The sequence below is a fragment of the Ambystoma mexicanum genome, chromosome 2q (genome assembly GCF_040938575.1).
Source record: "Ambystoma mexicanum isolate Mex_15411 chromosome 2q, UKY_AmexF1_1, whole genome shotgun sequence".
Classification (NCBI taxonomy): Eukaryota; Metazoa; Chordata; class Amphibia; order Caudata; family Ambystomatidae; genus Ambystoma; species Ambystoma mexicanum.
This window is the reverse complement of record NC_090924.1, coordinates 323197572-323210656: the sequence shown is the minus strand read 5'-3', so window position 1 is coordinate 323210656 and position 13085 is coordinate 323197572. Positions and strand designations below refer to the sequence as shown.

The following is a 13085-nucleotide window of genomic DNA, read 5'->3' as shown; positions in this document are numbered from 1 at the left end:
CTGACCATCAGCAGTCCGCAGAGCTGCCAACACATAACCCAGCCACATGTGCATTCATGCAGGGCTTAAATACCCATGCTGCAGTCCAACCTGAAGCCCCATGTATGTCCTTTGCTCCTGATGTATTGGGCGGAGGCCATCTTGGAATGGAGCATTAGGATGGAACAGCCATGACCGCACACCCTCCTATGCCACCCCCATGCATATTCTTGGTTTGGGTTTGTTCGGCTTGTCTTGGAGGAAACTGGTTACCAGTCATGAAGTATGGATGTTTGACGCCAGTTCCCAGGATCTATCTAGTACACCATAGCCTTTCCAATCTACCAAGTAGTAGAGTACACCCTTCCCCTTCTTAGTCTAGTATGTTTCATACTTCATATTCAGGATCTCGATTAACCAGTAATCTGGGGAGGTCTACAGGTTGATTTGCGTGTGTTGGGTTGAACTGGTTTGTGTAATAGATGAAGGACTGGGAGAATGCGAAGGGTAGGCGGTAAGGTGAGACAGACTGCAGCTGGTCCTACTAGTATGGTGATAGAGTAAGGACTGATATATCAGGGGTGGAATTTCCAAGGGCCCTTCATCTGTATGTGTTTCGTTGCTAACAACAACTGGTCCCCTAACTGGTATTTCAAAGCAGATGTCCTTTTCCTATCTGCACATGTCGAGTTTGTTTAGCTTGTTATATTGGTTGAATGGTTTAATGTAAAGACGTGGCTGCTGGCATTTCAAGGGTATTATGGGAATCGTACACTGAGGTATGTGGGTGCATGTCATGTAGGAAACGGAATGGTGTAAACCCCATGGAGGTGTGAGTGGTGGTGGTGTAAGCATATACTGCTACCCAGAGCAGGTCTACTCAGTTTAGGTCAGTTTGAGCCAGCATGCAGCGCAGTTATTGTTCCAGATTCTAACCGTTCTTTCTATTTGTCCATCCGTCTGTGGGTGGTGTCTAGTAGACAGACAGACCTCAGTCTGGTCTAGGGCACAGTAATGTTTCCAGAAGCGGGACGCAAACTGGCTCCCCGATCTGAGATCAGTACGGAGGAGAACCCGTGTGGTTGGACAGTGTTGCATAAATGTGTTTGCAAGTGCAGTAGAGTTGAGGGGTGATGGGAGCTTTTTAGCTTCTGCTTGTCGTCTAGAAGAGCCTGGTTAGCTTAAAACCAGCAGTTACCATGAGCTACTTTTGGCTCCTCAGACCAGCTAATGCCGAACGAACACAACTATGTGAATTTAACCCTGTGCATTTGGGACCATCTATAAAAGAACACATCTATTTAGCATTTAAAGCATAAGGGGTCCTAAACAATATATACAAATATAAGTTTGCACTTTATGTGGAAGTTAGATTTGCAGAATGCTATGTAGTAGCTCCTTATTCCCTAGTGGTAGCTCCTGGTTACTGCTAGATACCCAGGAGCTGCCTATGCTACTGCTTATCCAATCATAATTTCGTGCCCTGCCTTCATGTTGACAAAATGTTCCATCTTTGACATTAGATACACTAAGATTGTGTTGCACCCATGACTGCATGGTAAGTCAGTGATGAAATCCAATGCACTGTGTGCCAGGATGCTGGTTGCACGGGAATGGATTGTAAGAGGCCTTGAGGCTTTTGTCTTTGGGATTTGGGTGCATATGTTGCAGGTCTGGACGTTTTGAGTCACGTCTCTTGGTAATGTTTGCCACCAATAATACTGTTGTATCTTGTGGTTTCTTGATTCCTGGTTGTCCTTCTAAAAAGGTATCATACTAGCTCTGCAGGATGTGGTCTCGTAGTGACTGAGTTGGAAGGTACATCCTTCCAACTATAACTACATCCGACTGTGATCGTAGGACAGGTTGTCTCGAACCTAATGTCCTGGTTGTATCCAGTCTCGTAGGTCTTTCGACATGAAAACGTCTCGAACAGCGTCTTATAATTGGGTACGTTCGTCTGACCTGGTATCTGTAATTCCCAGGATCTTGTTTGCAGGGACAATAGCTGTTGGCGTGTGTGGTGCGTAGGCTTGTTCCTCACTGTTTCCATTCCATGTTTTGGCAGATGGGTAACAATGAAATCGAAATCTGCAAAGAACGGAGCCCAGCGTAATTGTTGAGCCAATTGTGGCCTTGCAATCTTCAAATATTGTAGGTTCTGGTGATTGTGAATGCTGGTATCGGGAGTTTGGCTCCTAAGAGGTGGTGCCGCCATATTAACTGCTTGTTTTTCTGCAGGTTCCCAGTTTCGGGTGCTCTCAGGATAAAACCTGTTTTCCCAGCTGTATTGTACTTGAAAGGCTTTTATGTTTTCCTGTGGCTTCAGGCTTTTTATAACTATTCCCTTTTTTAAGACTGTGGCCAGAGCCGAGACCAGTGCCAAGGAAGCAGATGCCAGGACGTCTGGAATGGGGGGCTCAGGAGCGTGTAAATAAGGTGAGGAGCGGTGGGAGCGCTTCCTCTTCCCCCGACAGCCAAGAACGCTGAGCACGTGTGCATGCAGGTGGGCTTTAAATACCCTGCTTTAATCCAACATGGCCCGTGTATGTACTTTGCTCCTGATGTCTTGGGTTGCGGCCATCTTGGAATGTAGCCTGCCCTTCAATGTGCTCATTAGGATGGCCTAGTGTGTGTACTGTGGGCAGTGGAGTAGCCTGGGAGATTTGGGAATGTTTGGGCACAGTCATGACAATAGGATTCTGAGGATATGCTTTGCTAAAATGCTTCTACCTAGTAAAGGGAACATGTTAAACATCTTTTCATTAAAACTGCAGATTTGTGGCAGCATATTTCTGCAATATGAGTTGCTTGTTCACCCTGCAGCACTTTGAAAAAACTGTGTTCACTTATTCCACTACGTGGTATTTAAAGATCAATAAGATATTGTAGATGCTCCCAGCAAAGTGTGGCTGAGGGTGCAGATTAAGCTGTCCGAAAGATGTAGGGTTAACTGTTGTATGGGATGCGTGGCAAACTGCCATCAAGCTGTGGCAGAAGTTGCTGAGGAACTGTCCTAAAGCTGTAGGGATAGCTGTGATAATGGATGCGTCAAGGTTGTCACTAAGATGTGGCTAATTTACATATGAAGGATATGATAACAGTGTGAATGGCAGTCCTTTAGCAGTAATATAGGCTTCAAACTAACATTTTTCGGTGTGTTTGACAGCCTCACTACAGCTCCGGGACCGCTCTTGCACAGCTATGCTACAGCTATAGCACACAATTGAAAATGAAATAGCTGCACAGCTAAATCGCAGCGACTTTGCAGCCTTCCCCACAGCTAAATGGCAGCCTTCAACATTTCTTCACAGGTTTATACAAAACATTGACCGTGTTGATTCCGCCAGAACACTATGGGAGGCTTTCATGGAGGTTATTAGGGGGAAGCAATTGCAAATCAGGCAGTATCCAAGCACAAATAACTAGGGACTTGGCTACGGCCAAACAATATTTGGAAGATTCAGAAAGAGCCAACTCGATCAGGACATGAGCTGCTAGAAAGTGTTTGAACTGAGATAGGGATGTCTAGCACATGGGAAAGACTGGGCAGATTCAATGACACTAAATACATAGAGAGGCAGCATGCTGAGGGTGACAAACCTGGTAGGCTCCTAGCGTGGTTGTGTAAGAGTGACAGTAAGCAGAGAATGATTTGCGCCATCAACAATAGCCCAGGTCTCCCCTGTCATACACAAGCAGGAGCGAATACCACGTTTTACGGATAATACAGCACTTTATACAAGGGAGATGGCCAAGATGCAGCACTCCTGCCTCCAAGAAGCCTTAGACCTGATTGACCTCCCGTGTCTAGATGTAGAGGATTCGGCGTTGCTTGATGCCCCCTTAACCCTGGATGAAATACTTGGCACAATCCAGACATTACCCACTGGGAAAAATCCCGGCATGGACGGCCTGCCAAATGATTTCTACAAGGAATTTTCAGAAGTCCTTGCACCAGTAATGTTGGACATGCTTAGGGAAGCGTACAAGACTGGCCCTCTTAAGATTACAAGAAGTGATAATCCCTCTGCCCACACCTGCAATGAACTGTGGCTCATACAGGTCCTTGTTAAATCAAGACGGTAAAATACTCGCGTCATTGTTCTCAAACAGGCTGAAAACTGTGATATCGAACTTAATATACCCAGACCAAACTGGCTATGTGCCAGGCAGAAATACATCATGGAACCTAAGGCGCTTACATCGCGTAATAGACAGCACCAAGACGTATGACTTTATTTGTGCAGTAACATACCTAGACGCAGAGAAAGCGTTCGACTCCAGCAGATGGGAATGGTTATACAGTAAGCCGATGGCCAGAGTCAGAACGGGACAACAGGCCTCAGAAAAATGGGATCTGGAAAAGGGCACAAGACAAGGGTGCCCATTATCCCCAATGCTATTCATCCTTGCTATGGAACTGATTGCAGTGTTCCTCAGAAACTAATATCTGGACGCGAGGATATGCATGGATGGGGTACAGCATTTAATATCCATGTATGCAGATGACATGCTACTTTTATATACAGCAGCCAGACGAGAATCTGCAATACATATTGGATCTTCTCAATGGTTTTGCCGGACTGTCAGACATCACAATCGGCAACGAGAAGTCTTGTCTGTTCCCACTACCCGGACTGACTAGAGTACACAGAGACCTGTTAACTACCCTAGCGCTGAAGTTGAGCAGACACTTTCCGGTGCTTGGGGATGAGTATATATCATGATCCCTCGGTGGAGCATAAACACAACACACTGTTAGCGTTGGAGGGTGGGGAGTGGGGGGGCAAGAAGTAAATTAATTTCTGTCGGCGATTGCCCCTATCGTTAATGGGTAGAGCTGCGTTACTAAAAATTGTAGTGTTACCCCGACTGTTATATTATTTTGTGAACATTACATATATTATCTCCAGGCGCTTCTTTGGCCTGCTAGACAGAGTGCAGACACTATTTATGCCCAAATAGACACTGTAGGTTGGCGTTAAGTACTCTCCAAAGGGCACATGAAGAGGGTGGGATCAGAGTAAAACAATTTGAATATTACTTTCTGCAGTTTTTAGTGGGAGGCTGGCGGATGAACCAACACTTTACACACACCTGCTGCAAACTGCATTCAAACGGTGTGATCTGAAAGAGATTCTGTGGGTACAAACCCCCCCCCATTTAGGACAACAACCATACGTGGTAAAAGTAGGCATTCAGCAGTGGCAGAGAGCCTGTAAAATGGTAGGGGTTCAAGGACCCTGTTTCCCCACAGATGCCCCTGGCGGATGGACGGCAATTACGATCCTCGGTGGTGGTCACGATTGGGGACTTGTTGCAAAATGAAACATTGATGGACTTCATGGACCTGAAGGAACGCACAGGTATCCATGAGGGTCAGTGCTTATTACATAGAACTATAATACACACTCTAAATCAACGATGGCCAGCGATTTGTGAACAGATAACCATGCACAATGCTGTTAAAGCCATATTCGATATTTCAGAAGGGGCGGCATACCGTGTCCAGACTTTATGACCTATTTCTTTCTAATTATTTCTCGAGCGCATTGAAAGTAAGACTGAGTTGAGAGACAGACTTGGGAAAGGCTTTCACGAATGCAGAGTTGCAGAAAGTAATTGGGTATCATAAAAATAATTCTAGAATACTAAACTACAACTGTACATAACACATAAAGCTTATTTATTTTTGTTTATTTGTATCGCGCCAGTAGCTCGCGAACATCGGACAGAAACACGTTGACCGATACAAATTACGGGACGACCATAAACAAGCTATCAGTTACTCGGATAAGCAAGGGTGTGAAGTTTTATTTGAAAAGGTGTGTTTTTAGTCTTTTCCTAAAGCGTAGCTAGTTTGCTTCTAGGCGCAGGTCTACTGGGAGATTGTTTCACTTTCCTGCCGCCACCGTAGGAAAGGCTTTTCCCAAACCAAAGGTGCGTTTGTGGGGTGATACCGCAATCGTGCCCAGGTCTGCAGACCTTAAGGCACGGTTTGGGACATGAAGATGGATTTTAGGTAGGCTGGAGCTTTCCCGTAGATACATCTGTGCGCCAGCGTCAGGGCCTTAAACTGCACCCTATCCTCAATTTTCAACCAGTGAAGCTCTCTTCTGGCCTCGCTGATGTGATCAAATCTAGACTTTTGTTTAGCGATTCTCGCTGCATTATTTTGGATGTGTTGATAACAGGCCAGGCTTTGCTTGTTGGCCTCTAAGATGAGTGCATTGCCGTAATCCAGGCGTGAAAGTATAGTTGCCCATGCGATGATGGCACAATTATTATCAGACAAGTAAGGTTTGATGGCTTTTAGCAATCTAAAGTAATGGGAATAGTTTTATTTTACGTATTGTGCTTGGGCTTCAGTTCCCAACGAAGCTTCTAACATCATACCTAGTGTTTTGACTTCACTCAATACCTGGATAAACTCTATTTTCTTGCTATTCAGATGCATCCAGTTTGCGTCCATCCATGATTCAACTGTGTTGTAGATTGTGGATAGTGATTTGCTATCTTTTTGTAGTCACCACTCAGTTCTATCACCAGCTGAGTATCTTCAGCATAATTGGTGAAGATGTTAAAGTGGTCGCGGACAAGACGGGGGGTATCTCAGGTAGAGATTGAATAACAGAGGTGACATACTGGCTCCTTGTGGGACGCCGCATAGGATATCTTTTTCAAAGGACATTTTGTCCCCCCCAATGTACTCTTGATTATCTGTTACTAATGAATGATGAAATCCGATCAATTGCCTCTTTAGAGCAGTTGACTGTTTTCTGTAAGGCAAATTTAAGGTCCTGATCTAAAAGATCGAACACCGCACTTAGGTCAAGCCAGCCCTACCTCTATCCATTATGCGGAGCATTTTAGTTTGAAGGTCCAGCATGGCCGTCTCGGTGCTGTGGGCTGGGCGAAATTCTGATTCTTGGTGGTGGAGGGATTCGGAGGCTTCAATGTGGGCTTGTAATTGCATGATAGCTATCTTATTCATGATTTTTAGTATAAAGTTAGATGGGCCTAAGGTTGTTAGGATCTCTTTGATCCAAGTTTTGAAATTTTTTACCAGAGGTGTTGGTTACCTTTTTTTTTTATTAAACTAGGTACTAGTTGGTCCCGGAATGATGCATTGATGACTTTCGTCAGGATAGGTGCAAAGATATCTCTGTGGTCCAGTATTATTTTGGGTGGTAGTATATTTTCCGCTCATGAGGTAGGTTTCATTGACGCAAGCACTCTCACCATTTCTTTGTTGGTGATTTCTGTAAACTTGAAAAGTTCTATACCCGTAGTACTAATCTCGGGCGGTAAGTTGTTTAACTCTCCTTTGTTGGATTCAGCTTTTACAATTTGTTCCTAGCATTAGCAATTTTTTGGAAGAAAGCTGTCTGAGTTTTATCGCATTCCTCTTGCGATGGATTAAATGGTGGTGTGATTGCTCTTGGTTGATCTGTTGATTTTACGATGTTAAACTAGTGGTATTTGCTGCAGTTGAGATTTGTTAATTTTTTTTGTTTTTGTTGTTTCTTTGGTCTCGATAATCTTATGTTTGTATATTTTCTCGCTGTCCCTCCAAAATTCTTTGTTGGGTGTGGATGGATTTTTATGCCACTCATTTTACCTTTTTTGTTTTTTTCCTTTTTAAATTCTGTGAGTTCTGCAGAAAACCATGTTTGTTGTCTGGTATTAGATCTGACTGTTTTGGTTTGCAATGGAGCCTTTAGGTGTTACACTTCGGGCTTCCTTGCAGAATACGACTCCTTTACAAGCTCCTCTGTGGAGCAGATACAGGTTGCCATGGCGCCTGTACAAACTACGACGGAGCCCGTGTCAAGACACGTCCTGTACGTGGAAGACGTACGGCAAGACACGCCCCCATACGGCTTTAAAACCCGCGTCTCTCAAGGGGCTTGTTGCTGCTAATTAGCGTTACAAGCTACAGCGGTTACGTCCGTTTACTCCTTCGTGTTTCCTCTGCACAAATTCCTAAACTGCTTACCTGGTTCTGACCCTTGCCTGGCTTCTGGATTGGCTTGCCTCCTCCTTTATTCCTGTCATGCTCGCCTGGCTTTTGACCCGGAACGTTATTGGATTATTCTTCCTGCTGTCTCTTGCGGTACCTCGTCCCAGCTAGCTGCTACTAGACGCGGAACGTCTTTGCCTTCCTCGCAGGTGACTTGCTATCAACCATTCGGAACTCTTCTATGCCTTATCTGGATGCGTGTGTGCTCAGGTACATATTTGTAGTTGGCAATGCCACCCCTGCTATTTAGTCATTTCTCCACGGCCTTGGTTGGATTTTTGCCTTTTGTTGGATTCCGGGACATTGAGTGACTGTCTTGTGAACTTGTCTTCAAGTGCATATAAAAGCTTTGCTGATACTGCACCAACCCGGCACTAGTGCGACCCTCGTGCCGCTCGGGTTTATTTCCCTATACTAACATTCCTGTTTGTTGTTTTCTCCTATCGTTGTCTTCTGTTTCATGGACTATTTTCCATCCTCAAAATACCCATATTTCAGGTTAGTTGTCATTGTTTCAATACTTTAGGAAGTCTCTTTAGAATTATTTCCACTCATTGTGCTTATTCATATTTTTGTAGATTCACCCGGGGGAAGCTCCACTTTAATACTTACCTAGGTATTATACTGCTGTTCTGATTGCTTGGTCTATTTTCAACACTGTATAATATCGTTGTATTCCTTTGCAGCATTGGTATTGGCGGTGTGTGTTCTCCCCGCTCTTTTATTCAATTGACACCTCTGTCTGTCCAATCGAAACAGCAGAGAGGTACATTGTAGAAAAGAGCCCCTCTTTGAGGAAGCTTGAGTCTTGTACTCAGGGGAGCTGGGATGGAAGGCTGAATATCGATTCTTGTACAACCATCATCTCCAAGGTCACTCATCCACATCTTGGGCCTACTTCGGAGTGGTGAGTAACATTAGGTCTAAAATCTTCTTGATGTGGTGTAGCATGTTTCTCATGAGGGTATCGCAAGAGTCTTCGCCCTCCTATTCGTTTTTGATGTCTTTTATGCATTGCTTTAGTATGTGCCTGTCAATGTTTTTAAAGTTCCGGCAGGTCGTTTTTTTGGGGTAATTTGGGACCTTAGGTTTAGGGAGTGGAGGGGTCATTAGTAAGGTAACACTATAGTTATCCGACCATATGCTTGGTACAGTCTTATAAGCATGTGTTGCAAGGCTATGCGTTACCACCCAGTCCAGTTGATGACCATTCACCATTGTTGACTCCTGGTTCATTACCTTGTAATCAATGTTGTTCATTAGTTTTTCTAACCTAATGGCTTCATTGTCTTTGGGGTCCCCGTACCAGTGGTTGAGATCTCCTAGTAGCAAGGTTGCTGTGTTTGGCCCTTTTTGAGTAAATTAAGTTGATGTGTGAGTTCCTTGTTAAATTCGGGCATTGTAGTAGGGGGTCTGTAGACTACAATTAAGTTTAAACTGCTGTTGTGAGTTGGGAGGTGTTTGATGCAGCATTTCGCTGCCACTGCAAGCGATATTGGTCGGGAACATAGAAATGGAGTCTCTTGCAATCATTGCTGCCCTCACCCCCCCACCCCGACCTCCCCAGCCCCCACCTTGGCCTGTTTCTCTATTGGAATAATACATTGAGTAGCCATCTGGTACTGCAGTGTCACAGGTGGGGCCTATTGGCTGTTTTAACCAAGTCTCAGTGATGCAAAGTAGATCTAGATTTTCCTCCACAATCATACCATGGATACATTAGGCGTTTTTAAGACTGTGTGTAGTAGGCAGATCTTTAGGTCCGTTGTCTCAGTTGCTTGACTAAGATTTTGTCCTTTTGGGTGAGGGAGCCTTTTGGATTTGGCAAGGTTGTGTTTAGCCGATTCTCTAGTGGGGGATGACTATTTCTTTCATTGACCGTGTTAACCACTAGATTAACTGCGTTCATATGTTGGTGGCTGTGTATATCTAGCAGATGTTTTTCGATCGGTAAAAAGCCCATGCTTACCTAGTTGTACTTGGGTGGTGGCCTTTACTGGCATGGCAGCGTTTCGTGCACCGGTATGGCGAGGACCAGCGCAAGACAGGCTTGGCTCTCAAATCGCCCGCGTTGGAGCGCCTGACGTTTCGATTAGTAGAGCACCGGTGCTTCTGGGAGTTGTGGTCTCAGGTCCAATGACTTCCAGCTAAGCTGAATTCAAATGGTGTCTTTCACACAAATCGCCCTCAGGAGTACAGCAATGCTTTCTTACTGCCACGAGGCGTCTGGTATGTATCGGCCTACTGTGAAAACTGTTACCAGCAAGATAGAAAAAAGTAAACCGCACACGCTACTTTATAGATCACAGCACGTGCGGATCGACCGTTCCCCGTAAAATGCTAGTTCTTAGAAGCTCGGTCTCATGGACAGCATTAATTCAACAGTGCTAACACACAGCTTTTCGTTCTGCCCAGTCTCCACGCATACAGGTTGCAATCAAAAAAAGGAGCTTTCCTTGCCACTTCTGATGTCAGCGTTCTTTAGATACCACCAACCAGAGTAACCCTTCCTTAACACCTCAAAAGATTGCGAGTTTTAAGGGCACAAATAAACAGCATTGCCCCAGATGTAATGAGGAGAATGTGGGGATGGTGCTTATGTTCTGGGATTGCTCAGATACAACTATACTGGAGGGAAATTGCAAGTAGAATGTTCAAGGGTGATATAATTTTGAATGTCCAATCCCCTGTGGCCTGTCAGTTGGGTATTTTCTCGCATCCCAAAGATAGACGATAAATGAGTAGAATGAAGGACCTGGCCTTTGTATTGGCCAAGCATAGGATAGCAATGGCTTGGAAATCCCCGAAGGCCCTGCGGTAGAGATGTGGTGGAAAGACCTACAAAAATGGACACTAGCAGAAACGACGGTGTGGCGAAAGGCAGCCACCCAATATACAAACGTCCTATGTGATGATAAAGGGTCTTGGAAAGAGCTGACACCGACTCGATTTGCACCCAGGAGCATGGGCACTGTGAGCCACGAAACAGCATGACGGCATATTGGCTTGATTACATACAAAATGTAATATTTAAATAATAAGAGTATAAGCATCGGAGACTAATGAAGGCCGGTTGAGTTGTTTGGGTTGGATGGAGGTGGTGGGAACTAACATACTGATCGCAATACAAGAGCACATAAAATGGTGCCATGGTGGCAAGGCTCCTAAAATATGTATATTGAAATAATTAAGACTGTTGTGTACGTTGGGAGTTTGTTTTATCTTTATGTTGAAAATAAAAGAAAAAGAAGAGGCTTTTGGTGCTTGGTGTCAGAAAACGAGGTACTGATCTCTATTTGATGTGTGGCATCAATAGGCCAAAGACATCTGCTTTGGTCTATTAAATGTCTATGGTGTCGTCGGGGGTAGGGGCAGTATTAGAGGTTAGGCTCACACAAGTTCCTGAGTTTCTTTAATATAAAAAAATAGGTGATACTTTGCTACAGTGGCTTAAATAAAGCATCTGAAGTCACTCATTATAACCTTGTATTCTTACGTGCTACTAGCATCGCACATCATTCATGATATAAGGTTGAGAGTGAAAAAGAAGGGCCAATTAAGGTTAGATGACTGCGTTCTGTAGGCACATGCTTTGCATATTCCTTTGTGGTTTTTCAAGGCTTGTTTGCAGTTTTACTCCTTTACCAAATTGAGGTTTATTTGGTCGGTATTTATCATCTGTCCCATCGACTGCTATTTTCACCTTGTTTTTTATTTTAAAACTTCTTATTAATGATATGTGTAAGTACAATAAATATCATGAATTAAATGATATTTCAAGGCATAAAATAAGCGGTATCGCTATTTGCGATATAACTATGCCAGTTTGCTGTGTATTTTAATGTTCATGTCACAGTTACTGCGATATGAATTTCCAGCAAAAAAAATTGATTGGACCTTTACTGCCGGCCTCTGTGCACAGCGTGCACTGCAGCGAGGCAGGCAGAAGCACCGGGGCTGGGCTCAAAAGATTCTATCAATGTGAGCCCAGCCCGGGTGCGGCGTCATCCCGACGTGAGAAGAGGATCTCCGCCCCCCTCTCACACTCGACTCCAGCTTCAACTTGAAGAGGTAAGGAGGTTTGGGTTGGGGAGCCAGGCCCTTTTAATATTTTAATCTGTTGGGTGTAAGTGGCTGAGAATAATATTTCTCCTGCCCTTTTGGGCGGGAGAAATAGTATTCTCAGCCACTTACACCCAGCAAATGCCATAATAACGCAGCCTGCTGCTCATAGGCCTCTTCTATGAGCAGCATCTGCGTTATTACGGCAGGTGGTGGGTGTTAGAGAGCAGGCGCTAAACACACAGCACTCATACCTGCCTACATTTGAAAATCAAAATTCTTGAGATTTATGCCCTGCCCACAGTCACACAAAACCCCGCCCATTTACACCAGGCTCCGAGCACATGTCAAAAAGGTAAACTCTTTTGTAATCTGATGTGACATCAGAAATTTGCGGTTCAAATTGAAATATGCAGATTTCATTAAGTTGCCTTTTCACAACCACCCAAATTGCACTGGACAAAAGGCACTCCCCTTCCATGAAATCAACACTTTAAAATGTGCACATGTAAACTCCAAGAACCAATACAAAGGTTTTCCCTGAATTTGACAGTACCGAAATTGGACATTTCACCTTTAGTTTTTCATCAGGTTATGTAGTGCAGCGAGTTGTCCAGCCTGCAAACCTGATGGCTGTGGTTCAGTGGGGCTGAGTCCACCCTAACATGGGCAAAAAGAACGAAAGCAAAAGAAATGCGTGTTCGCATTGAAAGTCGGCAAAAAATAATGAAAGGTGAAGCAAAATAAATGCACGTTATTTTGCTTCACCTGCATTCTTTTTGTGCTGGAAGTGTTAGTCATTGCTGCAGAGATAGAGATAAAGCCACACTCAGGCAGGGAGCCGCGGCGGCGCAGTCCTGCAAGCATAACAAACAAAACAAAAAAACAATGAGTGTAAGCTGTCTCTTCCACCCCCTCCCTCCTCTGGGAGACCCGGAGAAATGGTTAAAATTCCTGAGTCTCCGGGAAAAATCCAGAGGTTAGGCAGGTATGCCAGCACCCAACGTAATTCTACGAG

The 13085-nt window shown here is 44.5% G+C and overlaps 1 protein-coding gene across 14 annotated transcripts in view; it reads left to right on the top strand.

Moving 5' to 3' along the window:
- LOC138569380 (uncharacterized) overlaps positions 1-13085 on the top strand; it is a 248235-nt gene that overhangs the window by 217133 nt on the left and 18017 nt on the right. For 4 of the 14 annotated variants that reach the window (XR_011303228.1, XR_011303224.1, XR_011303226.1 and 1 more), the window contains one exon: positions 2337-2418. The exons of the other annotated variants lie outside the window; for them this stretch is intronic. The gene's annotated coding sequence lies outside the window, so the exon portion shown is untranslated. The remainder of the gene's footprint in view (positions 1-2336; positions 2419-13085) is intronic. 14 annotated transcript variants of the gene reach the window in all.